Source organism: Stegostoma tigrinum, chromosome 15 (assembly GCF_030684315.1).
Source record: "Stegostoma tigrinum isolate sSteTig4 chromosome 15, sSteTig4.hap1, whole genome shotgun sequence".
Lineage (NCBI taxonomy): Eukaryota > Metazoa > Chordata > Chondrichthyes > Orectolobiformes > Stegostomatidae > Stegostoma > Stegostoma tigrinum.
Window position 1 is genome coordinate 39269428 of NC_081368.1, and position 21623 is coordinate 39291050.

At 42.2% G+C, this 21623-nt stretch overlaps 1 long non-coding RNA gene across 1 annotated transcript in view; it reads right to left on the reverse strand.

The window, feature by feature from the left end:
• LOC125458982 (uncharacterized) overlaps positions 1–17230 on the reverse strand; it is a 26020-nt gene extending 8790 nt beyond the window's left edge. Inside the window, exons 1-2 of the long non-coding RNA XR_007248935.1 lie at positions 16999–17230; positions 6577–6670 (exon numbers count right to left, since the gene is read on the reverse strand). This is a non-coding gene — a long non-coding RNA (uncharacterized LOC125458982). The remainder of the gene's footprint in view (positions 1–6576; positions 6671–16998) is intronic.
• Positions 17231–21623: the final 4393 nt, after the last annotated feature.

Consider the following 21623-nt stretch of genomic DNA (forward strand, 5'->3'; position numbering starts at 1 on the left):
GTCCTTGAAGAACTTGGACATCTGGGATGTGCAGGAGAGGAATGTCTTATCGTGGGAGCAGATGCGGCGGAGGCGGAGGAATTGGGAATAGGGGATGGAATTTTTGCAGGAGGGTGGGTGGGAGGAGGTGTATTCTAGGTAGCTGTGGGAGTCGGTGGGCTTGAAATGGACATCAGTTACAAGCTGGTTGCCTGAGATGGAGACTGAGAGGTCCAGGAAGGTGAGGGATGTGCTGGAGATGGCCCAGGTGAACTGAAGGTTGGGGTGGAAGGTGTTGGTGAAGTGGATGAACTATTCGAGCTCCTCTGGGGAGCATGAGGCGGCGCCGATACAGTCATCAATGTACCGGAGGAAGAGGTGGGGTTTGGGGCCTGTGTAGGTGCGGAAGAGGGACTGTTCCACGTAACCTACAAAGAGGCAGGCATAGCTGGGGCCCATGCAGGTGCCCATGGCCACCCCCTTAGTCTGTAGGAAGTGGGAAGAGTCAAAAGAGAAGTTGTTGAGGGTGAGGACGAGTTCAGCTAGGCGGATGAGAGTGTCGGTGGAGGGGGACTGGTCAGGTCTGCTGGACAGGAAGAAGCGGAGGGCCTTGAGGCCATCTGCATGCGGAATACAGGTGTATAGGGACTGGACGTCCATGGTGAATATGAGGTGTTGGGGGCCAGGGAATTGGAAGTCCTGGAGGAGGTGGAGGGCGTGGGTGGTGTCACGGACGTAGGTGGGGAGTTCCTGGACCAAAGGGGAGAAAATGGTGTCCAGATAGGTGGAGATGAGTTCGGTGGGGCAGGAGCAGGCTGAGACGATGGGTCGACCAGGGCAGGCAGGTTTGTGGATTTTGGAAGGAGATAGAAGCGGGCCGTGCGGGGTTGGGGAACAATGAGGTTGGAGGCTGTGAGTGGGAGGTCCCCTGATGTGATGAGGCCGTGAATGGTGTTGGAGATGATGGTTTGATGCTCGGGTGTGGAGTCATGATCGAGAGAGCGGTAGGAGGTGGTGTCGGAGAGTTGGCCTCTGGCCTCGGCAATGTAGAGGTCAGTGCGCCATACTACCACTGTGCCACCCTTGTCTGTGGGTTTGATGGTGAGGTTGGGGTTGGAGCGGAGGGAGCGGAGGGCTGCCCGTTCTGCGGGGGAGAGGTTGGAGTGGGTGAGTGCAGCCTAATGGTATCAATGTGGACTTCACCAGTTTCAAAATCTCCCCTTCCCCTGCTGCATCCCTAAACCAGCCCAGTTCATCCCCTCCCCCCACTGCACCACACAACCAGCCCAGCTCTTCCCCCCCACCCACTGCATCCCAAAACCAGTCCAACCTGTCTCTGCCTCCCTAACCGGTTCTTCCTCTCACCCATCCCTTCCTCCCACCACAAGCCGCACCCCCATCCACCTACTAACCTCATCCCACCTCCTTGACCTGTCCGTCTTCCCTGGACTGACCTACCCCCTCCCTACCTCCCCACTATACTCTCTCCACCTATCTTCTTTACTCTCCATCTTCGGTCCGCCTCCCCCTCTCTCCCTATTTATTCCAGTTCCCTCTCCCCATCCCCCTCTCTGATGAAGGGTCCAGGCCCGAAACGTCAGCTTTTGTGCTCCTGAGATGCTGCTTGGCCTGCTGTGTTCATCCAGCCTCACATTTTATTATCTTGGAATTCTCCAGCATCTGCAGTTCCCATTATCTATGAGTTAAAGTAACATCATAGGAGATTGTGGGGTTGGGAGAATGTGAAGTCAGGTGGGTGGAATTGTGGCATATATGGTAGAACATTGCACATTAACAACAGGCAATTCAGAACAGGAAATAAAATAAAAGGGACAGCTGGAGGGAAGAACACAAAGAAGGGAAAAAAGAAAAGGAGGATTGAGGAGAGAATGTTAGGAATGAAAAAAATATAACATGGCAGATTTTCCAGCCTCTGAATAATTAGAGACTTGATATAACCTGAAAGATGCACCTTAGAAACTCTCAGAAGAATCTCAACTCTAAGTGAGAATTGATGACTTATGAGTGTTCCTACTAATTTATTTTAAATGTTAGATAGGATGAGTTGGAGAGGAATTGACAGCATGCTCTAACCCCTTGCTAACTAAAGAACAGATCCTTGCATCACTCACATTGACACTGTTCCCCCCAGTAACGTACATTAAAACCCCACCTCTAAAACAGCTGATCTGCCCACTCACTGGACAGTACTTGGCAGTCACTTCACACTCGCGCCTTTGATACCTAATCCTCACCCCAACATTTGTCATCAACCTCTCCTCCAATCTGCTACTCTACTGCTCACCTACTCATCTATCATCCCACTGCTTTACCCACCTGGCACTCTACCACTCTCTTACCTACCTGTCAACTTATTACATCACCCATAGCCTTCACAATATTCACTTGCCATTTCTGGATAACACGTGGATTGAATTGAACTGGCTGAAGACTTGTGTTGGGTACTTTTGGAGGAGACCAAGATGGATCATTTACTCAGTACTTCTGGCTGAAGGTTGTTGCAAATGCTCCAATGTTATCTTTTGTACTGATGCACTCAACTCACCCAATCAATATTTGTGGAGCCTGTTCCTCTAGTGAATTCATTAACTGATCATCACAATTCCCAATGAGATGTGGCCAGACTCCATAGTTTAGACCTGATCTGTTGGTGATGGAATCACTTAGCCGTGCCTATGACTTGCACGTTTGGAATGCAAGAAATACAGTTTTATTTTATTTTACCAGGTTGACGCCTTACTTTTAGCTATGCATGTTGCTGCTCCTGGGTATGGTCTCCTGCCTTCTTCTTTGAGCGGGGTTGATCCCCTGGCTTGATGGTAGTGCTTGAGTGGAGGAAATTTCAGGTCATGAGGTTGGCATACAATTCTGCTGTTGCCCAGAGCACTTCACAGATGCTCAGTCTTAACTTGTTAGATTTGTTTGAAGTCTAGCCTATTTAACACTTTGGTAGTGTCAGACAATAGAATAGAGGATATTCTCAATGATGACAAGCAGTTCAGTGAAGATGAGATAAGTATGTATTTCACTACTAATGGTTCCTTCATCACTCCTGCAGACTCATTGTAGTAGTTATGTCATTTGGAACTTGATCAGCTCAGTCATCTGTGGTGCTGCCAAGACACTCTTGGTGATGCACATTGATGTTCCCAGTGCTTTCCAATGTGGTAAAAACTGAAAGAACTGTGGATGCTGTAAATCAGGAACAAAAACAGAAGTTGCTGGAAAAGCTCAGCAGGTCTGGCAGCATCTGTGAACAAAAAAATCAGAGCTAACATTTCAGGTCTGGTGACAATTCCTTAGAACTCAGAGTTAACGCTGACTTTTTCTTCACAGATGCTGACAGACCTGCTGAGTTTCCTATGTAGTGTTCAACATGGAGTAGTACTGATTCATCAGCTGAGAGTCTGTGGTACATGGTAATCAACAGGACTTTTCTTTGACCATGATGTCTTGTGATTTCATGGGATCTACAGTCAACGTTGAGGACTCCTAAGAGCACCTCCTACTTTGCTGTTTACCACTGTGCTGCTACCTCTGCCAGGTCTGTCTTGATGGTGGGCCAGACATACCCAGTGGTGGGGATGGTCTTGTTTGAGCCATGACTCTGCCTGTCTTTAGCTTGACTAGTTTGTGAGACAGCATCCCAATTTTGGCACTAACACCTGTTGATAAGAAGGATTTTTCAGGATCAGCTTTTCCATTGTCATTTGCCAGGCCTCAGACAATTCCAGGTGGTCAATCTGGTTTCGTTCGTATTGATTTTTTAATGATATTGATATAAGTGAATGCCTTGCCAGGCCATTTAAGAGGGCAGTTAAGAATGAATAATGTTGCTGTAGATCTGGAGTTAAGTATACTCCAGATGGGATAGGACGGCAGTTTACCTTCCTAAAAACCATTAATGAACCAGATGAATCTTCACAACAATTGACAATGGACAATAACTTCATAGTTATCATTTGATTTTTAATTCCAGATTTTTATTATATTCACTTCCACCATCTGCTGGTTCTCTGGATTGCAAGTCTAGCAACAATTCAATACACCACTACCTCTTCCCTTCAGTCACAGAAAACAGTTTCAAGAGCAGTTGTGCATCTGGAAATTATTTGAAGAATCCTTCATTTAACCATGAGCTAGGAACGTAAGAAAAGGAGTAGGCCTTGAAATAGGAACACAAGATATAGAAATTAGGTGTGAGAGTAGGCAATTTAGTCCTTCAAGCCCACTCTGCTATTTAACATTATCATGGCTGATCTTATCCTATTCTCACCTCTATTTTCCAGCCTGCTACCCTTCGCTCTATATCCTGCTTTCCAGCAGAAACATATCCATTTCTTTTTTGAATCTGTTGATTGATCCTGCCTCCCCCACACTCTGGGACAGGAGTTTGACAGATTCACAACCCTCTGAGAGATGTAGTTTCTCCTCACCTCAGTTTTGAACCTGCCTCCTCTCACTCTGTATCTATGATCTCTTGTTCGAGACTATCCCACAAGAGGGAGCATCTGTTTAATGTACACCTAATCAGTCTCCTTTAGCATTTTATATACCTCAGTCAGAAACCTCCCTCATTCTTCTGAACGCTGGTGAGTATAAGCCCAAGCTATTCAACCACTCCTCATATGACAACCCTTCCATTCCTGGAATCAGGTGAACCTCCTCTGAACTGACTCCAGCGCCAGCACATCACTCCTCAAGTAAGGAGACCAAAACTAGACACATTAATCCAGGTGTCTCACCAATGTTTTTATATAATTGTAACAACACTTCTGTGCTTCTATAATCCAGTCCTTTTGCAAAAAATGCCAGGATTCCATTTGTCTTTCTTATTATATGCTGCACCTGCATACCTACTGTCTGTGCTTCAAGCACAAAGATGCCCAGATCCCTGTGCACTGATGCACTTTGAATCTGCTTCCCATTTAATTAATAATTTGCTCTTTTATTTTTTTCATCCAAAATGGACAATTTGTGTTTATCCACATTATAAGTCACTGCCAGAATCTGATCCATTCTCTTTGCTTATATTATCCATCTACAAACTCTTTACCTCATCATCATAGCCTGCTTTCCCACCTGTTATAGTATCATCCATGAATTTTGCTATGTTACACTCTATCCTTGCTTACAGATCCTATATGAAGATTGTAAATAGTTGAAGTCTGAGAACAATGGCATCCCACTAGCTATAGTTCGCTATCCAGAAAAAGGACTCATTTATTCTGAGATAACAAAGTGTGGAGCTGGATGAACACAGCAGGCCAAGTAGCATCTCAGGAGCACAAAAGCTGACGTTTCGGGCCTAGACCCTTCATCAGAGAGGGAGATGGGGAGAGGGAACTGGAATAAATAGGGAGAGAGGGGGAGGCGGACCGAAGATGGAGAGAAAAGAAGATAGGTAGAGAGGAGAGTATAGGTGAGGAGGTAGGGAGGGGATAGGTCAGTCCAGGGAAGATGGACAGTTCAAGGAGCCGGGATGAGGTGGTAGGTAGTCTTTTATGTGGCACTTTGTCAAGTGCCTTCTGCAAGTCTAAATATACCACATTCACTGAATCCCCATTATCCACCAGGCTAGTTTCATCTTCAAACAACTCCAACAAGTATGTCAAGCACAACATGCCATTCATGAAACTGTGCTGACACTAATGAATTGTTCTTCCAAGTGTTCATTTATCTTCTCCTTTATGATTGATGCCAGCAACTTCTACATTGCAGAGGTCAAACTAACTGGTCTTTAGTTTCCCAGTTGTTGCCTATCTCCTTTCTTTGAATAAAGCTGTCAAATTAGCATGTTTCCAATCCATTGGCCCTTTCCAGAATCCAGGGAATTTTGGAGTATCATAACTAATGCATCCACAATCCCTACTGCCACCTCCTGTAATAGTCTATGGTGCAGGCCATCAAGCCCCAGGGACTTATCTGCCTTTAATCCCATCAATTTACTTAATACCTACTCCCTAGTTATATTAATTTCACCATTTTCTCTATAGTAACCACAAGTTTTTTTAGAAGAAATTACCATCCTCCACTGAGAAAACATAGACAAAATATTGGTTTAGTGCCCCTGTCATTTCTGAGTTTCCTATTATTACCTCGTCATTTTCATCTTCGAAAGGGCCAACATTTACTTTCACTTTTCTCTTCCTTTTTGTATACTTATACAAGCTTTTGGTATCAGTGCTTAGAGTTCTGGTAGTTTTCTTTTGTAATTTTCTTTGAGTTTATACCATCATTCAATGAGGTCTTGGTTGATCTGATGCTAACTCTATCAAGCTGACTTGGTTCCTTACCACCTGAAGTCCTTGACTAGACCATGCAAGGATGGAGAAGTGTAATATGAAGCTAAACAAATGAAGGAAGGAGTCCCAATATCTCTGAAGGAAGGAGTAGTTGGGTAAAATTATTGAGGCTACTATTGACACAAATTTTAGAAATAATTACCTTTCAAGCAATCTGCTAATGGTCAATTTGCTCATTTATATATATGGTTTTCTGATTTATTTGGTAAATTAGATAGGCGTTGCAATGATTTATGCCAATAATCCTTCAATAAGAAAAATGATAGCCAACCTCAAAGCTCCTGGTATCCAACCTCAATGTTCCAAACCTTTCTCTATGTCCTCAGACCTAAATGGATAATGTTTTTAGCTCTTTTCTTGCAATTCTGTCATAAGGTAAAAAGAAAAGATGCTCAGGTAATGAAGAAAATGTTGAGAATCAACTGCTGCATGATATTGTCATCTCTAAAACCAGGTCCATAAACACAAGAAAATCTGAGTGACATTATTACATTTTTACATGTTCCAGAAATTTTTCAACATGGAAGATATCTTACATCATTGTATCACAGTGGGGAAACATGCTGCATAACACAAAGAAATTCAGTTCCATGAATTTACCATTAATGAATATTATGGTAATGACAATGGTGGATAATATAGCAACTTGATCTGTTGGTTCTGAAACTGGACATGTGAATTTCTTGAATCTGACATTGGCTCCTTGGGCAGCTGGCTCTGAAACGGTCCTGAATGTGTAGAAGCTGGTATTTTCTCTCTGCCTTGTTGGTTCTGTTACCAAGTTTTAGGGTATTTTGTGTATCATATTGGATTTTTATGTTAGTGGCAGTTTAGATGAGTGATATTGATGTTGACTCCTTATGTTCATGGCTATGAATTTTGTCTGTTTTTCTATTTGTCACACAATTGCAGTAATTGGTGAAAATTCATGCACAGATCTGATACCCTGCACTTAAACATTTGCATTTCAGTCTATGACTTGACTTCTTCTTTCTTAGTTTTGCTGGCATCTGCTGTTGCAATCAAATATCAGGGGAGTTTAATGTGATTATTTAATATTCAAAGTCATGAGAGCCCTCATTTACAGAATGAACAGGGCCCGTCTTTGATGAGGTGCATTGCTCAATCATTGTACTTACACTAGAGACATTCATTTCCCTCTGTGCTGTTTTTTGTTGCCATGGTTCTGTCTTGTGGGCGTGAGATTTTTGCATTATATATTTTCCAAGGCAGAATCTAACTCACGTTATTCTCACTGTTGCTAAGGTTCTGTGCAGGCACTCTCTTGTCTGTCTCCAAGTCACAGAAGTACAGCCCAATGATATATGGACATAATCAGAAACCTCACAGTGCAGCATTTAAGACAGTCCATTCTTTTTAGCCCATTTGGCTCCTTTCCAGAAATGTGTTTCCCCTCGTTCAATTGTCAGTAATGATCAGAATGGGGAGACACTGTGAATAGGAATTGGCTGCAAGTTTACTCTACAGCCATGGTTCCTCACTTTTGATCCACCAGTCAATCAGCAACATTTTTCTGATTTTGTTGACGGATCAAATTGATGTCTTACCGAATCTCAAGTCTTTCCTCCTTTTTCCTTGGATTTCCTGAACCAATAGAATATAGCTTATGCATTGAACACTGGAGCAGGAATGTGTATTTGAAAACTGAACAAAATGCCTGCTAAGTCACAACTAGAGCACAGCATACCGTCTGGTCACAAAGTCGCTGGAAGATTGGAATTGCAACAGGGAGGTTGCATAAGCTATTGCCAGGAATTAAATGTTTTGGAAATGAAGAAAGATTGGATAGGCTGGGGTTGCTTGCATCAGATGAGACTGAAGGAACATCCAATTAAGTATACAAACTTATGGACAGCTGGATTCAAGTCTTTTGATAATTCCCACATGGGAGACAGACAGCAAAGGTGAAAGCCCATGGAACCCAAGGAAATTTGATTAATTGGATCCGCAGTTGGTTAAATGGCAGAAGTAAAAGGTGATGGTCAAGGGATGTCTTTTCATGACTGGAAGTCTGTGTTCAATAGGCCTCCGCAAGGATCAATGTTGAGGCCATTGCTACTGTAGTATGTCTAAATTATTTAGACGTAAATGTTGAAGTGTTGATCAGTAAGTTCATGGCTGAAACAAAAATTGGTGAGATGCAAAGTAGTGAGAATAGCCTTAGATCATAGGAGGATATAAATGGGTTAGTCAGATGGGCTGATCAGTAGCAAATGGAGCGGCACAGTGGCTCAGTGGCTAGCCCTGCAGCCTCACAGAGCCAGGGACCCGAGTTTGATTCCACCCTTGGGTGACTGTCTGTGCGGAATTTGCACATTCTTCCTGTGTCTGTGTGGGTTTCCTCCAGGTGCTCCCACAGTCCAAAGATGTGCAGTTCAGGTGGATTGGCAATGCTAAATTGCCTGTAGTGTTTAGAGGTGTGTGGGTTATATAGGGATGGATCTGAGTGGGATGCTATAAGGGCCGGTGTGGACTTGTTGGGCTAAAGGCCCTGTTTCCACACTGTAGGGATTCTATGGAAAGAGGATTTACCTATGAAAACAAATGGAATTCAATCCAGGTAAGTGCAAGATGATACTTTGGACAAGACAAACAAGACAAGAGAATATATAATGAATAGTAGAATCTTGGGAATCATCAAGGATCCGTGCATCCCCATTGGCCCCTTAATTTAGCAGGAAAAGTTGTTATGGAGATATATAGGATATGCGACTTTGTGAGTCAAGACTTAGAGTTAACAAGGTTGTGGACAAACTATATTATAGGAACTGCAAATGCTGGAGAATCCGAGATAGCAAGGTGTGGAGCTGAATGAACACAGCAGGCCAAGCAGCATCTTAGGAGCAGGAAAGCTTTCTAAAATGTTTCCTGGAGTGGAGTGTTTAGTTTTGAAGACAGCTTGGTTAGACTGGGGTTGTTTTCCTTGGAACAGAGGAGATTAAGAGAGGACATGATTGAGTTGTATAAAATTTTGTGGAGCATAGATAGGGTGGACAGGAAGGATCTTTTCCCTGTGGCAAAGAGATTAATGACTGGGGGCATAGATTTAATGTAAGGGGCTGATGTATAGTGGGGAGTGAGATTATTTTATTTTCACTCAGAGAGTGGTGGATTTGGAGAATTTGGAGCTCACTGTTTCTTAAGATGGTAGAGGCAGAAAGCTTCATAACATTCAAGAAGTTTTGAGATAAGCAATTGCAATGCCAAAGCATACAAGGCAAAGACCAAGTGCTAGAGAATGGAATTAGAATAGTTAGGTTTTTATTTATTTTGACTGCACAAACTCAACGGGCCAAAGGGCCTTTCTCTGAGCTGTAGACCTCTATGATTCTATGAGCGCACACAAAAGATCTATTTCCATTACTGGAAAAACCAGAGGAGGATTAGAGCAACTGGGGATAATTCAAGAAGAATATTTTTCATTGAGGTGCTGGTAGGCATGAGAAATAACAGCTCAAAACTTACATATCCTAAATACTTCCATAAACCACTTTATCTACCTGCCCTGCTAAGTTAAATGGCCAGTGGGTATGCACTGATCCTTGGTGATTCCCAGGATCCTACCATTCATTATGTAATCCCTTGTCTTGCTTGTCCTATCCAAAGCATCATCTCACACTGATCTGGATTGAATTCCATTTAGAACATAGAACAAAGAACAATACAACGCAGAACAGGCCCTTCGGCTCTCAATGTTGCGCCAACCTGTGAACTAATCTAAGCCCATCCCCCTACACTATCCCATCATCATCCATTTGCTTATCCAAGGACTGTTTAAATGCCCCTAATGTGGCTGCGTCAACTACATTGGCAGGCAGGGCATTCCACGCCCTTGCCACTCTCTGAGTAAAGAACCTGCCTCTGATACCTGTCTTAAATCTATCACCCCTCAATTTGTAGCTATGCCCCCTTGTACAAGCTGACATCATCATCCTCAGGAAAAGAGTCTCACTGTCCACCCTATCTAATCCTCTGATCATCTTGTACGTCTCTATTAGATCCCTTCTTAGCCTCCTTCTCTCCAATGAGAACAGACCCAAGTCCCTCAGCCTTTCTTCATAGGGCCTGCGCTCCAGACCAGGCAACATCCTGGTAAATCTCCTCTGCACCTTTTCCAATGCTTCCACATCCTTCCTGTAATGGGGTGACCAGAACTGCACGCAATATTCCAAGCGATGCCGCACTAGCGTTTTGTACAGTTGCAGCTTGAAAATATGCTCCATATCTGACAGAGTTGCAGACTGAACACTTGATTAGTCAGATATCTTAGAACTCATGGAAACAACTTAAGAATTAATAAAATTCCAAACTGTATTACCAACAGCCAGCATTATATACTCTGCCAATATTGCTTCCCTTATCAAATTCCAAAAGTCTCCATGTCCCAAAGCATTAATTTCGAAACGCTCACCATAATTTATAAATTCTTTATTTGCCTCACCCAATTTTCTTCCAGCAAGCTGCTCGGGCCTATAACTCTGCTCAACTAGATTTTTGAATTCTGGTGTTATGTGTACCCCTCCGTTATTGGCGATCATGTCATCATCCACACTCTTTCCCTCTGAAGGTCACTCGCTACATTTCTCTCAGCTTTAAAACTCTCAAACTCTCAACAACCCATATTTCGAAGTTTCTTTCTGATCAGATCCTCAACATATTTCTTTGACATGAAGCTCCCAATGGGGTTACCAATGTCACTACAAACAAAAGCAAGTTATTTTGAAAGGCAGCTTCATATGATGGATATGTTATTTCTGTGTGAGTTACATGACTATTTGTTTTACACTTTGCATTTATGTAAAGTCTTTAAAATAGTAAAGCACCACTAGATGTATCCATAAAAGATTGATAACTGTATTATCTAGTTCATGTTAATGCATACGGCATGAAGTTGATCTTGGGAGAAATGGGTGTGGAAATAGTCTTTATGGGAAAACGTGGGAAACACTGAGTTGGGCTTGGCATTTCCTTCTGAGAGTGGTGAACAGGATTCTGTTTGGCACATTCATTCTTTTAGTTTTCCAGAGAACTTTTGGGATTTCAATTCATAAGGCAAATTTTAATATGCTTGAAGCAATAGGTTAATCTATGCTGCAAGAGGATCTTAAGGTGGTTCTTGATGTTTCTATATTGTAAGAACATAAGAACTCGGAGCAGGACTAGGCCATCTGGCTCCTCAAGCCTGCCCCACCAATTAAGATCGTGGCTGATCTTTTTGAGACTCACCTCCACTTATCCACCCACTCACCATAACCTTAATTGCTTTACTTTTCAAAAATTTATTCAGCCTTGCCTTAAAAACATTCAGTGAGGTAGATTCAACTGCTTCACTGGGCAGGGAATTCCACAGATTCACAACCCTTTGGGTGAAGAAGTTCCTCCTGGCCTCAGTTCTCTATCTGGTTCCCCTTATTTTGAGGTGATGCCCTCTAGTCCTAGTGTCACCTGCTAGGGGAAACAACCTCCCTGCCTCCACCTTATCTATTCCCTTCATAATCTTATATGTTTCTCTAAGATCTCCCCTCATTCTTCCGAATTACAATGAGTATAATCCCAGTCTACTCAGTCTCACCTCATAATCCAACCCTCTCAACTCTGGAATCAACTGAGTGAATCTCCTCTGCACCCCCTCCAGTGCTAGTATATCTCTTCTCAAGTAAGGAGACCAAAACTGCACACAGTACTCAAGGTGTGGCCTCACCAGGACCCTACACAGCTGCAGCATAGCCTCCCTGTTTTTAAACTCCATCCCTCTAGCAATGGTAGACAAAATTCCATTTGCCTTTTTAATTACCTGCTGCACCTGCAATCCCACCTTCAGCGATTTATGCACAAGGACTCACAAATCCCTCTGCACAGCAGCGTGCTGCAATTTTTTACCATTTAAAATATAGTCCATTTTGCTGTTGTTCCTACCAAAATGGATGACCTCACACTTACCAACATTGTACTCAATCTGCCAGACCTTTGCCCACTCACTTTGAATATCTATATCCCTCTGCAGGCTTTCAGAGCCTTTGCACACTTTGCTCTACCACTCACCTTAGCGTCATGTGCAAATTTTGACACACCACACTTAGTCCCCAACTCCCAAGTCATGTATGTAAATTGTAAACAATTGTGGTCCCAACATTGATACCTGAGGCACACCACTAGCCACTGACTGCCAAACAGAAAAACACCCATTTACCCCTTCTCTTTGTTTTCTACTGGTCAACCAATCCTCTATCCAACCCAATACATTACCTGTAATACCATGCAACTTTATGTTATGTAGCAGCTTTTGGTGTGGCACCTTGTCAGGTGCCTTCTGGAAATTCAGATACACCACATCTACAGGTTCCCCATTGACCACCATGCAAGTAATGTCCTCAAAGAATTCCACCAAATTAGTTAAACATGACCTACACTTCATGAACCCATGCTGGGTGTTCCCAATGGGACAATTTATACCCAGATGTCTTCTTATTTTTTCCTTAATGATAGATTCAAGCGTTTTCCCCCACTACCGAAGTTAAGCTAACTGGCCTATAGTTACTTGCTTTTTGTCTACTTCCTTTTTTAAACAGAGTCATCATACTGGCTGTTTTCCAATCTGTGGGAACCACCTCAAGGTCCAGTGAATTTTGGTAAATAATTACTAGTGCATTTGCTATTTTCCCCATCACCTCTTTTAGTACCCTGGGATGCAATTCATCAGGGCCAAGAGACTTGTCTACCGTTAGCCACATTAGCTTGCCCAGCACTTCGTCCTAGTGATAATGATAGTTTCTAGGTCCTCACCTGCCATAACCTTCTTGACATTAGTTTTCGGCATGTTATGTGTTTCTTCCACTGTGAAGATCGACACAAAATAACTGTTTAATATCTCGGCTATTTCCTCATTCCCAGTTATTAAATTGGCCTTCTCATTCTCTAAAGGACCAACGTTTACCTTCATCACTCTTTTACGATTTACACATTTATAGAAATTTTGCTGCCTGTTTATATATTCTGAGCTATTTTCTCTCATAATCTATCTTACTTTTCATTATAACTTTTTGTGGCTTTCTACTGGCCTTTAAAGATTTCCCAGTATACTAGTTTCCCACTACTCTTTGCTTTTACATATGTGTTTTATTTCAATCTGATACTTTCCTTTATTCTCTTAGACATCTATGGCTGGCTCTTGCTTTTCCTACAGTTCTTCCTTATCACTGGAATAAACTTCTGCTCAGCACTGTGAAAAATTGTTTTGGAAGTCCTCCACTGTTCCTCAATTGACCCACCATGTAGTTTTTTCTCCCATTCTACGTAAGCTAACTCCTTCCTCCTTTGATAACAAAGTGTGGAACTGGATGAACACAGCAGGCCAAGCAGCATCTCAGGAGCACAAAAGCTTTGTTACTGATCAACCTATCTGACTACCCCATTTATATCCTTCCATGGCCCAAGGCTATTCTCACTACTTACCATCTCACCAATTTTTATATCATCCATGTACTTATTGATCAATGCTTTAGCATCCAAGTCTAAATCATTTAGACATTCTACAATAGAAATGGCTTCAACATTGTTCCCTGCAGAGCCCTACTGAACACAGACTTCTGAAGAAGTCTTACCATACCATGCTTCTGATCTGTTTTCCCCAGTGACCCTGTGTATTGCTTCTATTCAAATAATCATCGAATGAATGACCTTTGAATGCTTGTTTGGGGGTCAGTTTAGCTCAGTTGGCCGGATGGTTGGTGTGTGATGCCAACTGCATATGTTCAATTCCTGCACCAGCTGAGATTTCTAATGAAGGACCCTCCTTCTCAACCTGTCCCTTCGCTTGAGGCGTGGTAGCCTTCAAGTTAAATTGCCACCAATCATCTAACTTGAATGCTTGATTCAGCTTGCTCAACCACACTTCCAGACAGTGAATTCCACACCCTAGCTACTCATTGTGTGGAAAAACATTTATTTTGCCTCTTGCAACTTGTTTTGAACCTGTCCTCAATCTTTTCATCAGTGGAAATAATTTTTATCTATTTACTCTGCCCAGGCCCCTTATGATTTTAAAAGATTCTTTCAAATCTTCTCTTAGCCTTCTCCCCTCCAAAGAATACTATACCAACTTGTCCTATTTATCTTCAAAACTGAAGATTTCTCATTCCTGGAACCATTGTAATGAATTTCTGAACTCACTCCAATATTGCTCATATCTTTCCTGATAGCAAACATCCAGGATCACACACAATAATCCAGCTGAGATGAAACTAGTGTCTGATAAAAGACCTGTGATAATGGGAACTGCAGATGCTGGAGAATCCAAGATAACAAAGTGTGAAGCTGGATGACCACAGCAGGCCAAGCAGCATCTCAGGAGCATGCTGCTTGGCCTGTTGTGTTCATCCAGCTTCACACTTTGTTATGTCTGATAAAAGACCCTCTTGGTCTTGTACTCAATGCCTCCACTTCTAAAGCCTAAGGTATTGTATCCTTTATGAGCCACCTTCTCTACATGTCCTGCCACCTTTAATGACTGGTACACATGCACACGAATGTCTGTCTACTCCGCACTCTCTTTAGATAGCCCTCCCTATTTTACAATGAGCCTGTCTATATTCATTCTACCAAAATGTACCACCTCACTATTCTCTTCATTGAAATTCATCTACCACATATCCTCCCACATCACAAAATGTCTATGTCCTTTTGAAGTTCTCCATTGGCCTCACTGTTTACAATGTTTCCACAGCTTGTATTGTCTGCAAACTTGAAATTCTCTGCTGTACTCTGGATCATTAAGCACTCAATACCAACTCCTGAGGAACTTCACAACAAACATTTGTCTAGCCTAAAAAAAATCCAGTAACTATTGCTCTCTGTTTCCTATCACCTGTCCAATTTTGCATCGATGCCCAGGCAGTGTTGATACTGTCTTCTTTATTCCATGAGCTTTTAAATTTGCTGGTAGGACTGATGTGAGGTTGGGTAACTCTTTTTCAACTGGCAGTTACAATGGCCTAAATAACCTCCTTCCCTGCTTTAAATATGTATGATACAATGATTCTAATGAGGAAAACGTCATGCATATCTCAAATAAATATGGTTGACTGAATAGGGCAAATGTTGTTCAAGATAGCAGTAGAGTAGAAGGGCTGCATCCACTCCCATCTACTTTCTTTCTTTCAGAGATGATGGGACCAGCCCAGCTCATCCCCGCCTGCCTAACCTGTTCTTCCTCTCACCTATCTCCTCCTCCCACCTCAAGCTACACCTCCATTTCCCACCTAATAACCTCATCCCGCCCCCTTGACCTGTTCATTCTCCCCAGACTGACCTATCCCCTCCCCACCTCCCCACCCATACTCTCCTCTCCACCTATCTTCTCCTCTATCCATCTTCGGTCCGCCTCCCCCTCTCTCTCTATTTATTCCAGAACCCTCTCCCCATCCCCCTCTCTGATGAAGGGTCTAGGCCCGAAACATCAGCTTTTGTGCTCCTGAGATGCTACCTGGCATGCTGTGTTCATCCAGCTCCACAATTAGTTGTCTACTTTCTTTCTTCCTTCCTTTTTACTTCGACTTTTTCTTTCTTTTCTTTCATTGTTTTGCGCATTTTATATTTCTTTTGTGGCTGACGAATGGGCAGCAACAGCACGGCAGTGAGAGCAGGCCACACACGGAAGCCTCCCAGCAGTTGTAGGGCAGTTACAGCAGTGGGGGCAGATCTCCTTCAGCAATCAGCGGCAAAGGACTTTTCAAAATGGCGCCGCCGGCCAGGTAACTTTTCAGAGGCAGAGCGGGATTCTTGGCAAGGTAGCAGCGGCCTGGCCTGGCGCTGGAGCCAGAGACTCCTGGTTGCAGTAGGCCCAAAGAGTGGACTCCTGGTGTTGGTGAGACGGTTATCAGCGAGACAGCAGCAGCAGCGGGGTCAGGGGCGTAACCCCTGGTTACGGGACAAGTACGGGTTCAGCATGGGACCTGGCAATGGCGGCAGCGTAGGTGAGGCAGGCCCAGCGGCAAAGAGATGGTGCAAGAAGATTGGCAAGTCCTACATTGGCAAGTAAAGTGCAGGTGGCACCGAGGTAGTGGTGGAGGCGCAGGTGTCATTGGTGAACTGGCTCAGGGCTCGGTACACATGGCAGTGGCACATAGAGTCTCTTTCAGTTATATCTTTTTGTTCTTAAATTATTCAAAACAGTGCTGGATTGTGGCAACAATTGAAAATTTTCACTGTCTTTTACTGTATTATTCATTGTAAAATGCAGATGATAATAAATGATTCAATTCTATTCAATCTGTAACAAATAAATGTAAAATTAGGATGTGCTAAGCCCAAAACAGGAAGGAAGAAGAGAAAACTTCAGGCATGATTCCCTGTCCATTGTTATTGCAATGTTTACCATCCTTTCAGTTTGAAAGATTTTTCTACAAATTTAAACTGAATTCACTTTTTGCTCATTTATCTAGTAGGTTTTTCAACGTTAGAAGCATATCGACCGAACAATTTGCTGCCCAAAGGTCCTTGCCAATGTATTGACATGTTGCTGCTGTTCTATTTAATTGAGTAGGATGGAGAATAAGACAGGATAAATCTATTAATCTTATACAGGGGTCAGAACCTCAACTTCTTCCTCATCCAGGGCTTATTAAAATACACAAAGAATTTGTTTGAAAGGAATCTAAGAATGAAAGATACTGACCTCCTCCAGTAGACAACATCTCGCTCTTAGTTTGGGGTTACCTTCTCTTGCAAAGAAAAATAATTCATCCATTATATGCCATGGAATCTCCCAAAACCAGTATATGATATGCAGAGGAATTCCAGTGTGGGAGAAAGCATTTAAGGATTATAATAGTTTGAACAGCTCCTAAATTTAATCTGAGACTGTAGACCGTTATGTTGCTCGTTGTCAGGTCCCTGAATTTCTTCCAGCATCATTTTCTCATTCCCTGCACATTCCCATTTACATTGAGATGCCCGTCATTTCCTGTAAAGAATATTATCCCACACTTGTCTTGACAGCTACTTCAAAAGTTATTGGACTGGTAACAAGGGTTACCGTAATGTCCAGTATTTTACTTATCTTGGAATGAATTGTCAGAATAGAATGATTACAAGACTAAGTACAAGACATTAATTTTAAAAACTTTATCCTCATACTTGTATTTAAGAGATGAATATGAATTGCTTGTATTGTCATTCATCTGGGAGTTTATTCCCCAACCCCTGACCCCTACAGCAAGTAAATACTTCCTTTATAAATATTTCTGAATTTACCGTGTTACATTTCTAGCCGAGTGTCTGTGAATTGAGCTGCCTACAAAGGGTTAATGACCTGGATTAGTGTGCCTCTACACAGGACAGACACTGGGCTGTGAAGCTGCAGCTGAAAGGCCTGCATCTGATTTATTACAGGAGTAAATGGAATGAGTGCCATGCAACAAAGCTCATAAGTCCTTGGGGAATGCAAGTGCTGTGGAGAGAGTCTGATTGCTGGATCTGTTATTGCCTTTATCGCCATAAATAATACAGATGAATAAAAATGATAATCAGTACTGTGGTAAACTCCTAACATTTTTATAAATCTTTGACCTTTAGTGGAGTTTGAAAGTCACATTTCTCCAAGGACAGTAGATGTCGAGATTTTGATTAATGGTGCTTGGTTTAGGAAGATATGGGGCATTCTCGTTTATCACTTACTCTTGCCTGAAACATAGGGTGTATGACAGACTAGATACACTGGGTAGACATTGCACATCTGTATGCTTAACCCAGTATCCATCTGTGATCCTACCTGAGGCTTTGCTTCATAATTAGACAAACAAGAGGGTTTTTTAGGGCTATCATACTTAGGTGGCCTCTTATTGTTTAAAACTATCTCACTTCTGAATTCAAAATTGGGGAACTCTCAATAATTTGATTAAAATCTTTAACTCTCTTTCAGACCCAGGAGTAGTGGGGGTTGAGTATCAGCTCACTTTTCCATTTGGACAGTAGCAATTACCACCAATGTTATGTACAAACAATATAGTTTGAAGTTTCCCCTCCCCAGTTGTCACATGGACGATGGGAGAACGTTGATAAAATATGGGGAGAATAGATAAATAAGCCTCTTATTGACATCAAGATGAAGTTTTACAATGTTCCCTTAAGCTTTAACTGGCAACTTCAGACTCTCCCCATTGACTGTGACTACCTTATTTACTGGCATTTGAATCTCATTCGTCGTCCAAGCTCACCTTATTTCTATCTCGCATCCAACTTGTCTCTCCTTCCCTAAGAAACTAGACAGCCAAATTCTCAACATTGAAGTCACATTGGTTAGTGGACGGTTGCAGGTCACTGAATGCTTGTACTGGCCATCATACAACTGTGTATGTAGCATAATGTCCCTCAATACTCCATGGTTACCGTCCTCCTTAACAAATCCATGCAAATCAGTCTCAACAAATGACCAGCCTCACCACCTCATCATGGCTGCTCTTAACCCAACTCTCACCCCACTTTATCCCTTCAACAACTGACTTTGGATCTCATGGAAACCAAAAACACACATAAATCAAAAACAGAAGCTGCTGGAAAAGCTCAGCAAAAATCAGAGTTAACCTTCAGGTCCAGCGGCCCTTCCACAGAACTGTTTTGAGGAAGGGTCACCGACCTGAAATGTTAACTCTGACTACTTTCTTCACAGATGCTGCCAGACCTGCTGAGCTTTTCCAGCAACTTCTGTTTTTGTTCCTGATTTACAGCATCCACAGTTCTTTTGGTTTCCTATAACATATGTGCTTCTGTCAGGTCGCTTTGCACATAGTGACAAACATGCATCCCATGCATCTGGACAGACAGCATCTTCTGGCTGTTAGTTTGCATTCTTAGTGTTCAAAGTCATATCCCTGTACCTTGCAAAGTGGGAAGCTAGAAATGTGACGAAGGACTTATTTGTGGTTTGCAGGTTATCATGTCTAATGACTTAGGGCCATTTTCAACTGTGAATTTCTTGCCAAACATATATTTTTAAAACAACATGATGCCAAATACCAGAGCTAGTGTCGCCTGCGCTTTATTGTAATAGCTGGTTTGAGCAGATGGCATGGTTTAGACAGCAAAAACAGTGTGTGTCTTACCTTGCAAAAGACAATGAGGCATTTCGCCATGCATCCACTTCAATAATCATGAAATTCTTAGGGCCTAATCATTGTAGTAAGTAAGATTTTTCTGACCAACTTGCTTGCAGAAATCAAAGATGCACATAGTGGACGTTGACAGCTAGCCTCTCTGTGAAGATACTTTGTCCACAAAGTTAGGAATTAATAGAAAGAGGACATTTTAAAAATACCAGGCAACATGGCAAATCTTCTTCATCTTGCAGGGTCAGCATTTGATCATTATGTTTGAATATGCCTGGATTAGGACAGACTCTACAGTTATAGCAAATAGGGCCAAAGTAGTTCATCTGCCACATGTTAGCCCTGGCATTTGCCCTGGCACTTGGTGCTGTTAAATACCAATCTTTGTCACAATGCTGCTGTCATTATTCAGTGATGTTTGGGTCATGTTCTGCCCTTATCTTATGCATGAATGTGACATCATCAGATATACAAATGCAACCAGCTACATTCTCACTAATATCATCCTTGAGCTGCTAGAATATGTTTCGGCTAACTTAATGTTTAGATGGTTACTATCCCTCACAGTAACGTAAATTGGCATCCTAAATATCTTGTGTGTCTTCTGCTAAATATACAGGCTGATATCCATGCTTCACTAGCTATACTAGCTTGGAAAAGAATCTTCCTCCAGCCAAGTTAGCAGTAAATTCTTCCAGCATTGCTATCTTGCGTGGACAGGTGAAAGTATGAACCATGTTGGATTTAGGCATACTCTTATGATGTCATCTTTCTTTCAAATGCACATGATGGAACTACATCACTATGCGGCAGTCAACCTTCCAAAGTATAAAATTTTGCTCCATATATTTCAGTTCCACTTGAAGCTTCTCCTGAATGTACACACTGCACTTCATAAAGGATCAATAAATGGGATTGTATTACACTTAGAACGCAATATTGCATCACCCTTAACATAGTTCATTGTATGAAAGGTGTGTTGGTAGAGGTATTTGAGATAGCTACCTAATTTTAGTTATCACACATGGCCTGTTCTACAACATGAATGTGCTTTGAAAGCCATGAATTATGACAATAATGAGATCTGTTCTGTTAGTCCCGCCACAGTTAGACAATTGGTCGAAAAATACCATGTGGAAGATTTTAGGAAGCAAAGATGAGCTTGTGTATTAGCACAATCACACTACAGTACCAATGCACAGAGCTGGTGATCGATTATGTACCGTAAGATGGCCTCTCATAAGTTGTACCATCTAGTGCCACTTGCTGAGGTACATATCCTCAGGCAATATTGTGGCACAAGTTCCTGTGTCAATCTTAGTTTAAAGCATGTGTTGCCCTGCTGTTTCAAGACATATTATACTAAAGATTATCGTTTCTGATCACTTCATGCCATCAATATTGTGTATGAAATGAGGAGTGTGGAAAGCTTGGTCATTATCTGAAATTTGCTTTTCACTTGATTGACTCTAAGTCTTGTTGATGTGTTGGTATTTACAACTTAATACTTCATAATACTTTACTTAGTGCCAGCATTGTGATGTTATACTGTCTTGCTGATCATCTTTGTTTTGTCCTGGAATTTTGGCATGCCTATGGAACCAGATTTCCAACGGACACATGCCCAACATCCCTTGGCACAGATATTAAGAAAAGCTAGGCAGGAATTGGATAGGTGTGACGCACTGCATCAGTCTAGATTTTAGTGAGTGGTTGTGCTTTGCTAACCCTGGTAGGAGTGTTGACTACACCTAAACCATTTAAACATGAATTGTTGTAGATATGGCCACAATGGCTTTTTCAAATGCATCAAACCTCAAGTAGCGCTTCAATGATATGGCAAGTTTTCTTGCCCAAAAGAATCTTCATAAAGGCTTTAATTGTAGAGATGATCAATGAGTCTCTCCAATAGTACCTGTGTGGAAAACTTAGACTCATGTCTTATGCTGTAGCTTCTTAGACCAGAAGAAATAGGAATATGTGCAAGCCATTTAGCCGCTTGAACCTGCTTCACCATTCAATGGGATTGTGGCTAATCCGACACTCCTCATTCTCACTTGCCTGCCCTTTCCCCATAATCCTTGATTCCCCTACTGATCAAGAATTTATCTATCACAGCATTATATATACTCAAGGAGTCTGTCCCTGCAGATCTCTGCTGCAAGGAGTTTTGAAGACTCACAATCTTCTTAGCGAA